This window comes from Schistocerca gregaria, chromosome 1 (assembly GCF_023897955.1).
Source record: "Schistocerca gregaria isolate iqSchGreg1 chromosome 1, iqSchGreg1.2, whole genome shotgun sequence".
NCBI lineage: Eukaryota > Metazoa > Arthropoda > Insecta > Orthoptera > Acrididae > Schistocerca > Schistocerca gregaria.
Genome location: NC_064920.1, coordinates 907,016,499 through 907,030,730, shown reverse-complemented (window position 1 = coordinate 907,030,730; position 14,232 = coordinate 907,016,499).

The following is a 14,232-nucleotide window of genomic DNA, read 5'->3' as shown; positions in this document are numbered from 1 at the left end:
ACAAATGAGTGGCAGAGGTAAAAACGACCTGAACCAACTCAACATAACAGCAGACACAATAAACGACAGAATAAAATTCAGAAACATCATTAAGAAAAGTAAACTACATGAGATACAATGTGACAAACGAACAGGCGTAAAATGGACCGAAGAACGCAAGCACGATCACAGCCGGAAGATGAAAGAAATATGGGCAACCAAAAACGCAATTAAGATTTTACATAAAAATCCTTTCGCTGCTGGAATGTATAGTGAATTTAACTAGCACTTCCTTCCACGATAGCTTAGTGCCTGCTCTCTGTTTTTGTTCAGTGGTTATTTTTTTCTTTTTTTTCTACAGACAGTGTCCTGCAAGAACTGTTGTTGACTCAGATCATGCAATTGGAGGCTTGGCAGATGCAACAGCTTTATGGAATCCATGAACAGCTTGATAGCAACGCCAGCAAACACAGTAACCCTCTCCCCAACACCCACAGCCAACAGCGCCTGTTACCGTATCGCCGTTCAGTGCATTTGACACTCAGCAGGGGGAATCGTTGGAGTACCGTCTACAGCTCGCACTTACAGGTTCATTGCAACGAAGGTAGGGACAGGTAAACATATTTTCTTACATCAGGTGGTGTTCCTGTGTACGTGATAGCCTGCAAACTTTTACCCATCACCCGCCCTGAAAGTATTGCTTATGATGAACTAATTGCTGCGCTAAACGACTACTCTGATTAACAGACTGACGTGGCAGCTACATGTTACAAACTCTTTCGTTTGCACAGGCAACCCAGTCATACACATAAGCAGTTGGTGACATACTGAGAAGGACTTACACGGCGTTGCATTTTCAAGTGTGAGTATAGCCGTTACTATAGTAATGCCATGATTAGAGAGACCATTAATCAGAACTTGGCAGATCGTCGTATACACGAACAGATTATTTAATATCCCGATCTTAGCTTGAGAAAGATTTTGGAATTAGCGGAGCATCGGTACTCACATGATAGTGCAGTGGTGGACGTTGACTCTGCTCCATTTGTGAACTTGAGAGTAATGGTAAACAGGCTGCGCCCTTCGTTCGCAAAGTCTCAGCCAGGGCAGCGTCATAAACAACACCAGGGTGGTATGCAGCAGCCTAGCGGGATTAAATCCCACCGTCGGTGTTTCAAGGCACGTACGAGCAGGCGTGCCCCTGTCGTGGCAAGCCCCTGCTCTGTGGCAAGCAAGGACACGTTCAATCTGTCTGCCTGCAGAAACGAAAGTCCTACAAGCATTCTGCACGTTCTCCAGTGTATCAATCAACACATATAAACATTTTCAAAGCCAAGTACTGATTCTCGTATTGCTCGGTGGAAGTGAAATAGTGAAAAAGTCTCAAACTTCTCCCATCCAGCGTCATGCTAAAAAATTATTTGTCACTTTGCAGATTGCCAAAACAAAATATGTATGCAGTTGAACATTGGTGCGTCATTGACTCTTTTTTGGATAGAAGGCAGAGACGATCTGTTAAACAGACCCAAGTTACATCAGTCACAGACAGATCTTTCTGCTTACGATGGACATGACATTCATGTAATTCATGTACCAGGTATTTGCAGCCTGCCTGCCTCACATCCTAAAGTTAAATAAACAATTTTGTTTCCGGTTTTGTGCTCGGTAAAAATGTTTGGTATTGGCTCTTTTGGCGTGTTTGGTTTGCACACCCAAGATAATGTTCTCTCTGTTAACTCCTTCACAACTACGACGTGCATTCAAGTTCTAAGGCCTCCGATTTTTTTTCCTCCGGATTGGAAAGAGATAGAAACATGCGCATTGTTTTAAAATGAGGCCGCGTTCATTGTCAATACGTCCCAGAGATGTCAGCACCGTACGGCAGATGGAATTTTACCGCCAGCTGCGAGAATGAGAACTGTTCAAAATAATGGCTCTGAGCACTATGGGACTCAACTGCTGTGGCCATCAGTCCCCTAGAACTTAGACCTACTTAAACCTAACTAACCTAAGGACATCACACACTTCCATGTCCGAGGCAGGATTCGAACCTGCGATCGTAGCAGTCGCACGGTTCCGGACAGCGCGTCTAGAACCGCGAGACCACCGCGGCCGGCAATGAGAACTGTTTTAAATACTTAAAATGGAGACGTTTTCCTTACTTGAACAGCGTGCAATCATTCGTTTTCTGAATTTGCGTGGTGTGAAACCAATTGAAATTCATCGACAGTTGAAGGAGACATGTGGTGATGGAGTTATGGATGTGTCGAAAGTGCGTTCGTGGGTGCGACAGTTTAATGAAGGCAGAACATCGTGTGACAACAAACCGAAACAACCTCGGGCTCTCACAAGCCGGTCTGACGACATGATCGAGAAAGTGGAGAGAATTGTTTTGGGGGATCGCCGAATGACTGTTGAACAGATCGCCTCCAGAGTTGGCATTTCTGTGGGTTCTGTGTACACAATCCTGCATGACGACCTGAAAATGCGAAAAGTGTCATCCAGGTGGGTGCCACGAATGCTGACGGACGACCACATGGCTGCCCGTGTGGCATGTTGCCAAGCAATGTTGACTCGCAACGACAGCATGATTGGGACTTTCTTTTCGTCGGTTGTGACAATGGATGAGACGTGGATGCCATTTTTCAATCCAGAAACAAAGCGCCAGTCAGCTCAATGGAAGCACACAGATTCACCGCCACCAAAAACATTTCGGGTAACCGCCAGTGCTAAAAAAATGATGGTGTCCATGTTCTGGGACAGCGAGGGCGTAATCCTTACCCATTGCGTTCCAAAGGGCACTACGGTAACAGGTGCATCCTACGAAAATGTTTTGAAGAACAAATTCCTTCCTGCACTGCAGCAAAAACGTCCGGGAAGGGCTGCGCGTGTGCTGTTTCACCAAGACAACGCACCCGCACATCGAGCTAACGTTACGCAATAGTTTCTTCGTGACAACAACTTTGAAGTGATTCCTTATGCTCCCTACTCACCTGACCTGGCTCTTAGTGACTTTTGCCTTTTTCCAACAATGAAAGACACTCTCCGTGGCCTCACATTCACCAGCCGTGATGCTATTGCCTCAGCGATTTTCCAGTGGTCAAAACAGACTCCTAAAGAAGCCTTCGCCGCTGCCATGGAATCATGGCGTCAGCGTTGTGAAAAATGTGTACGTCTGCAGAGCGATTACGTCGAGAAGTAACGGCAGTTTCATCGATTTCGGGTGACTAGTTAATTAGAAAAAAAATCGGAGACCTTAGAACCTGAATGCACCTCGTAAGTTCAAAGCTGACCTTTGTGCTAATTTAGTGACCTAAACAAAGCTAACAAGTCTGAGGGTCACATTACTTTGAAAGACAATGTGCATTCACGGTTACGCCGAGCAGGGGCTGTCCCTGAGGCTATTAGAAACCCTATCTTGTCAGGACAAAGGTGTGATTTACCGTGTAGCAGCCAGGCAGTGGATATGCCCTTTGGTGATTATCAAGAAACCATCAGACAAATTACTGTAATGCGTATATTTCAATGCAACGGTAAATCCACATACTGAGGCTGACTCTTTTCCTTTGCCAAGGCCTGAGGAGCTTAGTGTAGGTCGCTTCTTTTCCAAGACTGATCTCCAGGACGCTTATTTGCAGCTTCCCTTAGATGAAGAATACCGACTAGTTTTTGTGATTAACGCGAACATGGAGCTATTTCAGTTCTGCGGTTGCGCTTTGGCGTCCACACCTCTAACTGTTCAACTGACTGGCATCCACCACGGGATGACCAAACAGAGGTGATGAGCAAATAGAAGTGGACGAAAATCTAGAGAATGAAGAAGATGTACAGAGGGAGAAGGGAGGGGATGACGGGGGTAGGAGGAGATGGACAAAGAGAGGGGTGAGAAGTAGATGTGTGCAACGTAAGTGATATATGCATTTATGGGCAAAGCCATGGGTATAAAGCTAGTGTTAAAATAAAAATTTCATAAAAAATCATATAAAATTAATTTTGATTGTTTCTTTATTTTATTCATTAGGAAATTAAACGGACTGAGATCTGATCAGTAGGTAAGTATATTGCTACTCTATTTCAGGTACTATCAAATGAAAGGCCACTGAATTGAACCTGAAATTTGAGACACGTCTCTCGTGCAATCTCGTCAACATATTTAAAATCAGCTTAAAAATTTCGCGCGCTAGACTAAAAGGTATGGAATAATTATTTAAATAAAAATAAATTTCAATAAACCACTTTTTTAAATCGGACTAAAAAGTATAAAATAACTTTCCCTAGCCTCGCATACGCTACATGATCAAAAGTATCCGGGCACCTGGCTGAAAATGACTTACAAGTTCGTGGCGCCCTCCATCGGTAATGCTGGAATTCAATATGGAGCTGGCCCACCCTTAACCTTGGTGACAGCTTCCACTCTCACATGCATGCGATCAATTAGATGCTGGAAGGTTTCTTGGAGAATGGCAGCCCATTCTTCACGGAGTGCTGCACTGAGGAGAGGTATCGATGTCGGTCGATGGGGCCTGGCACGAATTCGGCGTTCCAAAACATACCATAAGTGTTCTATAGGATTCAGGTCAGCACTCTGTGCAGGGCAGTCCATTGCAGGGATGTTATTGTTGTGTAACCACTCCGCTATAGGCCATCATTATGAACATTTGCTCGATCATGTTGAAAGATGGAATCGCCATCCGCGAATTGCTCTTCAACAATGGGAAGGAAGAAGGTGCTTAAATCATCAATGTAGGCCTGTACTGTGATAGTACCACGCAAAACAGCAAGGGGTGCAAGCCCCTCCATGAAAAATACGACAACACCATAATAACACAGCCTCCGAATTTTACTGTTGACATTACACATGCTGGCAGACGTTCACCGGGCAGTCGCCATACCCACACCCTGCCATCGGATCGCCACTTTATGCACTGTGATTCGTCACTCCATACAACGTTTTTCCACTGCTTATTCGTCCTATGTTTACGCTCCTTATATCAAGCGAGGCGTCGTTTGGCATTTACCGCCGTGATGTGTGGCTCATGAACAGCCGCTCGACCATGAAATCCAAGGTTTTCTCGCCTCCCACCTGTCTGTCATAGCACTTGCAGAGGATCTTGATGCAGTTTGGAATTCTTGAATGATGGTCTGGATAGATCTCTGCCTTTGACACATTACGACCCTCTTCAACTGTCGGCAGTCTCTGTCAATCAACAGACGAGGTCGCCCTGTACGCTTCTGTGCTGCACGTGTCCCTTCACGTTTTCACTTCACTACCACATCGGAAACAGCGGACCTAGGGATGTTTAGGAGTGTGGGAATCTGGCGTTCAGACATATAACACAAGTGACACCCATTCAGCAGACCACGTTCGAAGCCCGTGAGTTCCACGGAGCGCCCCATTCTGGTCTCTCAAGATGTCTAATGATTACTGAAGTAGCTGTTATGGAGTACCCGTCAGTAGGTGACAGCACAATGCACCTAAATATGAAAAGAGTATGTTTTTGGGAGTGTCCGGATACTTTTGATCACGTAGTGTAGGTTCCCAACCCCGTATAGGTACCCGTGAAAATTTCTGTCTATGAATTTTTAATAACCATCAAAATCCTATGAAAATGCATGTAAGATTTTAAACGAATGCAATAGATAGTAGCAAGGAGGTGAACTATTCATGCACAATTATGTCTTGTGCGCGGCAGTTTTCAACGGATTATAAACATGTTTCAAGAGTGAAATTTTCACTCTGGAGTAGAGTGTGCGCTGATATGAAACTTACTGCCAGATTTAAACTGTGTGCCGGACAGGCACTCGAACTCAGGACGTCTGCCTTTCGCTCCCCTCTCTCTCTCTCCCCCTGTTGCTCGGCCAAACCGTCGGCAAGTATAACCCCTAAACAAATTCCAGTGTTACTCGCGCAACATGCTGCGTGAGCCTTTGTCACGTCCAAACCCACCGCTCCCGGACAGACAGACAAGGAAGTAACTTAATATTGCCTCGTTTGCAGTCCTAAGCTAGATTCAAAATTTCGAGTCTCTGGCTCATTGTGAAGTTAATTTAAAATGCATAGCAAAATTTGTACCAAACAAGCAGACAAGAAAGTGGAATAACAAAACCATGCTATAATGGTCAATCTGTGGTGGCAGCCATTTTCCTTGGGTAATATTAACTATAATCCTACGAGCATGGTTTTTTGTTATTGTATGTGTTAGGTTGTGTCATAGAGGAAGGTTGGGGTGGAGATGGTCATATGAATTTCGGTTTGACCTTCTCAGGAAAATGACTCAACATTAAAATGTAACTAAAATTGCAACTATTGTCACCTGTACGGTCTACTAATTGATTGTGAAAGTAAATGTAATGATTATAGGAAGGAAATCTTTAATTCATATGGCAATTACTTATTTATCATTGTTTTCAGGACCTGCAGTACCAAAACAATTTAATTAACATTGACCGATGCACGACACTGATCGAATGACGGACCATTAGAGGATGGCTGAGGTTGCTTGTAGAGTTCTCTCGTTTGTGAACCATGAGAACTGCGGGAAAAGCAAAGAAAACGCAAATGTATCCCACCCCAATAGTCGGACCTCTAACCTCGTATAATCAGATAATACCAGAAAAACTGCGGATATCGTCATATTATGAGTACCAGATAGATAATAGTGCATTAAATTGGAAGTAAAAACACCGCATTTAACTACTGTATGAGCATTACATGCGAGAAAGCATCAAGATTCGCGAAACTAATCTGTAAACCGTTTGGGAACTGAGAATTAGAAACTTAATGCGATTACAGAAATTTATCCAATGAAAAGTTCGCGTATCAGAGTGAGCCAAACATAATTAAACCTATCATGCGAGTGGCAGAGCAAAGCTTAGCAACAAGTAGTCTACGTCACGTCTGAAGCCAGTATGGCCGCCCATCTGGATCTGCACTACCCTAAATCATCAGAAGGCTCCTCACAACGAAGCCGTGCACTCGCGGCCCTCGCGCGTGGCGGTCAAGTCCCCCCTCTTCTAAAACTAGAAGCCGAATGCTTACTGTTACTTACATTCTAAGCTCCGCTTCGGCTTCGCCTAAGAAACGCTAATGGTCATTCGCTGGCCGATGGAGTGGCAAGAACAACTGCTACGCCAGTTGGATGAGTAGCAGTTTGTTGTTTATCTCCCTCCACCTTAATTTCTCGTGTCTGTCCAATAGGGTACAAAGAAGGAGAAATCCTGACTGCCCCTCCTGAAAAACTCGAATGGAAAATTACCAGTTAAGACCAGACGGAGACAGACGGTAAAGAATGAGGGAGAAACCGCTTGTCTGTGTCACCCAAAGTCTGGCGCTAACTTGGAAGAGGAATTTGGCCTTCTCTTAGAAATTAGCTTGCATCGGAACTGCGAAGAGAACTTCTCCTTTCATTATTTGAAACGAGACTTGTCCGTAGCGAAAAATTGTTGCAAGCAGTGCCTTGTTTGTCTTAAATACCTTGCTATGGGGAAAGATTCCTCAACAATTAAATTTAGTGAATAGGCGATAGTTATTTAATACAAACTCTCTAACACCTATTTAGATAAGGTAACCAACTTTCACCACATCAAGTGGAATTTTGTTCATAACTGGTAGTGAGCCATGACTTTTCCTTTATTCGGATGGGGAGACTTTGATTTAATTATCAGCGGTTCCGCGTGTGCAGTGGTCGCAATGGGTCTGCGAGAAAAAACTCGGCCCCAACAAAGAAAAGCGTGATATCCGCACCACCTTACTGAGACCAACTAAGCAAAGCATTTATTGATTCATTAATTTTCTGATCACAACGGTTAATTGAGGGTTGCAAGCTTCTCTTATGTGGGAGAGGAGTTCGATTGAATTGATGAATGGAGATAGACATTTGTTTGACATCTTTATTACAAAAAGGGCGTAAACGAGAACTTGCATAAACACAAAGAAAATAATGTTATTTCCGCTCATACAGATACCATTGAACACAATTTTGCGGGTGGAAGGAAAGAGTAATTCAGCAGTCTGCCTTCCCCACAATGGCGAAGAAAGAGTGGCGGAAAGATGAATGAGGGTTCTGATCGTTGTGACTAAAAGAATACGCTGCCATTGGTACAAGAGAGTGGAACTGCCATCATGCACTGGCCACTCTACCATAGACTAAACAGCGTAAGGCATAAACACCGGAATAAGGAAGTGCCAAAGTGGCCTCCCCACCGAAAACCAGGCAACTCACATGAATATCCGTCATAGCAACACTAGTTTAAGCGAAGAAAAGAAAATCACTGCAAGGCTAAGAAGTTGCTATGGAATTAGCACTACGCAAGACCAACCGCTCGCCACGTGGTCGTGTGTTCTAGCACAAAGGCCCGCGAGTCCATTTCGCGGAGTTACAGTCTAGAAACTTAAATCCACGTGTGTATCACAAGAAAAAGACTAAAGAAGAGATGCTGAAGTGAAACTGCAACTTTGAGGACAAGAATCTTTAAACTGACATGGCCCATATCCCACCTCGCGCTCGTAACGGACAAAGTCCAACATTACTCATGAATTATCGAATTTACGAAACAATATGTATAAGAAACGTAAGGCAATTAGTACTCTCTCACTAATGGATCCCTTGTGCTCTAAGTGCATTATAACCAAATAAGATGGCATTCACTGAGTACAGACATGCTCACAGATATCAGCATCGCCGCTTTACGCCTCCACCAGCGAGCAGGAACAGGACAGAACTGAACGAGGTACCACGTCTCCAAAGGATAGCTGAGAGCGTTGGATCGCGAGAATTGGCGCCCTCCTAACGCGGCCAATCAAAGGCCACGGGATTGCCGTGAAACACGATGCCTTTATGGCTAGCCGCCTGAACACCGGAATATAGCTCATGATTCGTCAGAATACGGTGAGCGCTTCGTTAGGGAGGCTACTTTTACAGCGTTAAAAGGGAGTGAGAAGTTAAGCTTCAGCGTTTGTACCACAACTTGTGAGACTAGGAAGGGGGACAACTTTGGCCACTCCATAACATTCAAACTGGTCCCACATGCTCCCTACAGCAAGGAAAATGCAAGCCATCGTGGCCTCTTCAGGAAGACTGCTATACTAGCTTCCTAAACAAAGAAAAAATCCTGCGCCCATCCTCTCTCATTGACCAGCGTAATACTGCTGTTGAAAATTGTCTAGCCATATAGGCATCACACTGAAAAATTCTGAAAGAATTGCTAAACGAATAAGATGTGAAAGGCGTGCGTAATGAATAAGAATGAAATGCACGTCTTTCATTATTTGTTTTGTCACGCCCCCCTCATTCTCCTGTTAGCGGATAGAGAGACTTCAGTCTGCTGTCTCACCAAAATCGTCGCCAACGGATTTCTCTTTCCCCTTTGGTCTTAGGCCACCCACACAGGACATCCAACTAATGACTGTTGTCCCGTAGAGTCGTTCTGCCGAGCGCCGGCGCCAGCACGAGTAACAATGTCCAGTGCGGTGGGGTAGTGTTCCCGTGACTGATGCACCCTCACGGAGCCTATCTCAGCACTCAGGCTAAACGCCAACATTTACGGAATTTATAAATTATGAATCGAATAACAAAACTAACAAGAGCTGCTCATACTCTGTCTAGGCAAGTGACTCCATCTACATTTAAAATAGGTGGGTAGAAAAGGCGATTCTAGTGCAGTGATTCTCAGCAACCACTTCTGGTAATTAAAATTTTATATCTCAGTTAGAGATGCCAGTAACAAGACAAATCGTATAAACAGAGATTGCTCTCAATGCAACAACCCAAATGGCAATTTAGTGGGACCGTTACTTATGTATGAATTGAAAACTCTCATGCCTTGCTTCGCAAAACGTTTTTAAGAGTGATACAGGTTTTATGTGGAAAACACTGATAAGGAGAAGGGACAGGATGATAGGACATCTGCTAAGACATGAGGGAATGACTTCCATGGTATTAGAGGGAGCTGTAGAGGGCAAAAACTGTAGAGGAAGACAGAGATTGGAATACATCAAGCAAATAATTGAGGACGTAGGTTGCAAGTGCTACTCTGAGATGTAGAGGTTAGCACAGGGGAGAGATTCGTGGCGGGCCGCATCAAACCAGTCAGTAGACTGATGACCCAAAAAAAAAAACAGGTTTAGTGCGTAATTCCACAAGTCTGCACATTCAGACTGCTCTTTCTGTAATTAATGCATTTATGGCCTCGAGTACGTCATACATTCATCATATCAGAATCAGTTTCTACTATATTAGCAGGTCCTTTGCGCCTCCATTTCATGCGATCCGTTGCTTCTTCATGCTGGTGTATCTGCTGCCGTCCATCACATAATTCATTATCTGAAATCTTTACCTCCCTCGCCTCCTCTTTCGTTCCGCATACCATTCTAAGACTTTTATTGTAAGACCCTCCTTCATTCTTAATAAATGTCCATTCCAGGCCCGTTTTCTTCTTTTGACTAGATCTAGTAATTTTATTGGGTCGCTGCTCTTCTCAATCCGGTTTTGTTTCCTTATTTTTACTACATTCATTAACTGTATTTGATCTCCTGCTCTTCTCAGAACTTAATTTTACACTCTAACCGTCCAACTTAGTCTTCCTTTCCTCCGCTATGTTCACATTTCAAAAGTATCCAGCCTTGATCTGTCTTTCTTCCTCAGTGTCCACGTTTCAGCACCCTACAAGAGTACACTCCATACAAAACACTTTTTTAGTCTTTTCCCTAAATCTTCGTACATAATGCTGCAGAGAATTCTCACTTTCATATGGAATGCCACTTTCACCTTTGCTATTCTGGTTTTAATCTCTGTGCTGCTCTTTCAGTCCCTTTCTCTCCTGCTTCCCAGGTATTTAAAGCTTTACACATGTTCTAATGCTTCTCCATTCATTATTATTTTTACGTTTTTATTTGCTCCCAGAGCCATTACTTTTGTTTCCTTTGTATTTATTTTTATTCCATAAATTTTCCTTTTTCCTCAACGGCAACAACTATATACTGTAGTTGTTTTTGACCTGTCGCTAGGAGGACCATGTCGTCTACAAACCTCAGACACCGGAGCCTTCTTCTTTCTATTTTTACCTCCTTGTCATCTAGGTGACAGTGGTCAATCATATTTTCTAAGTATAGATTGAAAAGATTAGGAGACAGACGACAACCTTGTCTTACGATTTTTCCTCGTTTTTCTACTTATTACTTCCTCCTCCTCTACTTCCACCGATGATTTTTGGTTTAAGTACAATGAGTTTATATGTCGGCTGTTTTATTGTCTACTCTCTTTTCCCTCATTATAGCAGCAAGCTTATCCAAAGCCACATATCACATGTCAGACAATATAGTGATAAATACACTCCTGGAAATTGAAATAAGAACACCGTGAATTCATCGTCCCAGGAAGGGGAAACTTTATTGAAACATTCCTGGGGTCAGATACATCACATGATCACACTGACAGAACCACAGGCACATAGACACAGGCAACAGAGCATGCACAATGTCGGCACTAGTACAGTATATATCCACCTTTCGCAGCAATGCAGGCTGCTATTCTCCCATGGAGACGATCGTAGAGATGCTGGATGTAATCCTGTGGAACGGCTTGCCATGCCATTTTCACCTGGCGCCTCAGTTGGACCAGCGTTCGTGCTGGACGTGCAGACCGCGTGAGACGACGCTTCATCCAGTCCCAAATATGCTCAATGGGGGACAGATCCGGAGATCTTGCTGGCCAGGGTAGTTGACTTACACCTTCTAGAGCACGTTGGGTGGCACGGGATACATGCGGACGTGCATTGTCCTGTTGGAACAGCAAGTTCCCTTGCCGGTCTAGGAATGGTAGAACGATGGGTTTGATGACGGTTTGGATGTACCGTGCACTATTCAGTGTCCCCTCGACGATCACCAGAGGTGTACGGCCATTGTAGGAGATCGCTCCCCACAGCATGATGCCGTGTGTTGGCCCTGTGTGCCTCGGTCGTATGCAGTCCTGATTGTGGCGCTCACCTGCACGGCGCCAAACACGCATACGACCATCATTGGCACCAAGGCAGAAGCGACTCTCATCGATGAAGACGACACGTCTTCATTCGTCCCTCCATTCACGCCTGTCGCGACACCACTGGAGGCGGGCTGCACGATGTTGGGGCGTGAGAGGAAGACGGCCTAACGGTGTGCGGGACCGTAGCCCAGCTTCATGGAGACGGTTGCGAATGGTCCTCGCCGATACCCCAGGAGCAACAGTGTCCCTAATTTGCTGGGAAGTGGCGGTGCGGTCCCCTACGGCACTGCGTAGGATCCTACGGTTTTGGCATGCATCCGTGCGTCGCTGCGGTCCGGTCCCAGGTCGACGGGCACGTGCACCTTCCGCCGACCACTGGCGACAACATCGGTGTACTGTGGAGACCTCACGCCCCACGTGTTGAGCAATTCGGCGGTACGTCCACCCGGTCTCCCGCATGCCCACTATACGCCCTCGCTCAAAGTCCGTCAACTGCACATACGGTTCACGTCCACGCTGTCGCGGCATGCTACCAGTGTTAAAGACTGCGATTGAGCTCCGTATGCCACGGCAAACTGGCTGACACTGACGGCGGCGGTGCACAAATGCTGCGTAGCTAGCGCCATTCGACGGCCAACACCGCGGTTCCTGGTGTGTCCGCTGTGCCGTGCATGTGATCATTGCTTGTACAGCCCTCTCGCAGTGTCCGGAGCAAGTATGATGGGTCTGACACACCGGTGTCAATGTGTTCTTTTTTCCATTTCCAGGAGTGTATATACCTAACTCCATCAGTTGGCAATGTACATTTTTTATTGCTGCACAATCCTTCCCAGTAGATACTGGGAGCTGAAGAAGCTTGTACAGGATAGAGTAGCATGGAGAGCTGCATCAAACCAGTCTCAGGACTGAAGACCACAACAACAACAACAACAACAACAATGCTTTTCAGTCCTTCAGGTCCATGTTCAGGTTACAGTTATAACAAAACACACTTACACAATGGTTTTTCATCTTTTCTTTCCGTGAGTGTTTACAGATCCAGTCCAAGGAAATCTGTCTGCAAACAAACATGGAGACAAAGCCATCGAACGCCGACTGATACACTGATCAGCCAGAACATTATGACCACTGATATAAACCCGTCCAGGCAATAGCAGCGTCACGTGGCGATAAATAACTGCGACTAAGACGCACTCACGGTACATGTACTACCAGTGAAGGTGCGGTCCTTGTAGAGAAAAGGAAAGGCGCGCAATCTATCTCAGTTTGACAGAGGGTAGATTGAGATGGCCCAGAGACACGGCACGACCATTTCGGAATCTGCACGACTTGTCGGGTGTTCGAGGAGTGCTGTGGTGAGTGTCTTCAAAACGTGGCAAAAGCAAGGTGAAACCACGTCCAGACGTCATGGAGCTGGGCGGTCACCCCTCATTACAGATGTAGGATGTCGTAGGCTGGGCAGACTGGTAAAACGGGACAGGCGGGGAACTGTGGCGGAACTGACATCAGACTTCAATGCTGGGCAGGATACAAGTGTTTCTAAACCCTAACGATGGGCCTCCGCAGCCGACGAACCATGCATGTGCCAATGTTAACACCACGACATCGGCAACTACGACTCAAATGGGCACGTGACCATCGACACTGGACGTTGGCGCAGTTGCAGAGCGTTGCATAGTCTGATGAATCCCGATACCTTCTTCATGATGCTGATGGGAGGGAACGAATCCATCGTCTTCCAGGGAACAGCACCTTGACACCTGTACTGCGGGGCGGAGACAAGCTTGCGGCGGCTTCATTATGCTCTGGACAACTTTCACGTTGCCATCCATAGGCCCAGTGGGGTTCGTGCAAACACGGTGGCGGCCAAGGACTATTGTACGCTGGTTGCAGACCTGTTCATGACGATCATGTTTCCCGATGGCACTTTAAACAAGATAATGTGGCACGTCACAGGGCCAGGAGTGTGATGACGTGGTTCGAGGATCACAGTGGCGAGATCCAACTGATGTGCTGAACCCGTAACTCGCCAGGTCTAAACCTGATCGAACACATCTGAGATGTGATTTAACGTGGCGTCAGAGCTCATCGGCTCCTGCTAGGAATTCACGGAATTAGGTGATTTGGAAGTGCAAATGCTATGCCAACAGCCTCGAGCTACATACCAAGCCCTCATTGCCTACATACCATGCGGTGTCGCCGCTGCTACCCGTGCCAAAGGTGGACATCCAGTTATTAGGTAGGTGGTCAAAATTTTATGGCTGATCAGTGTAAG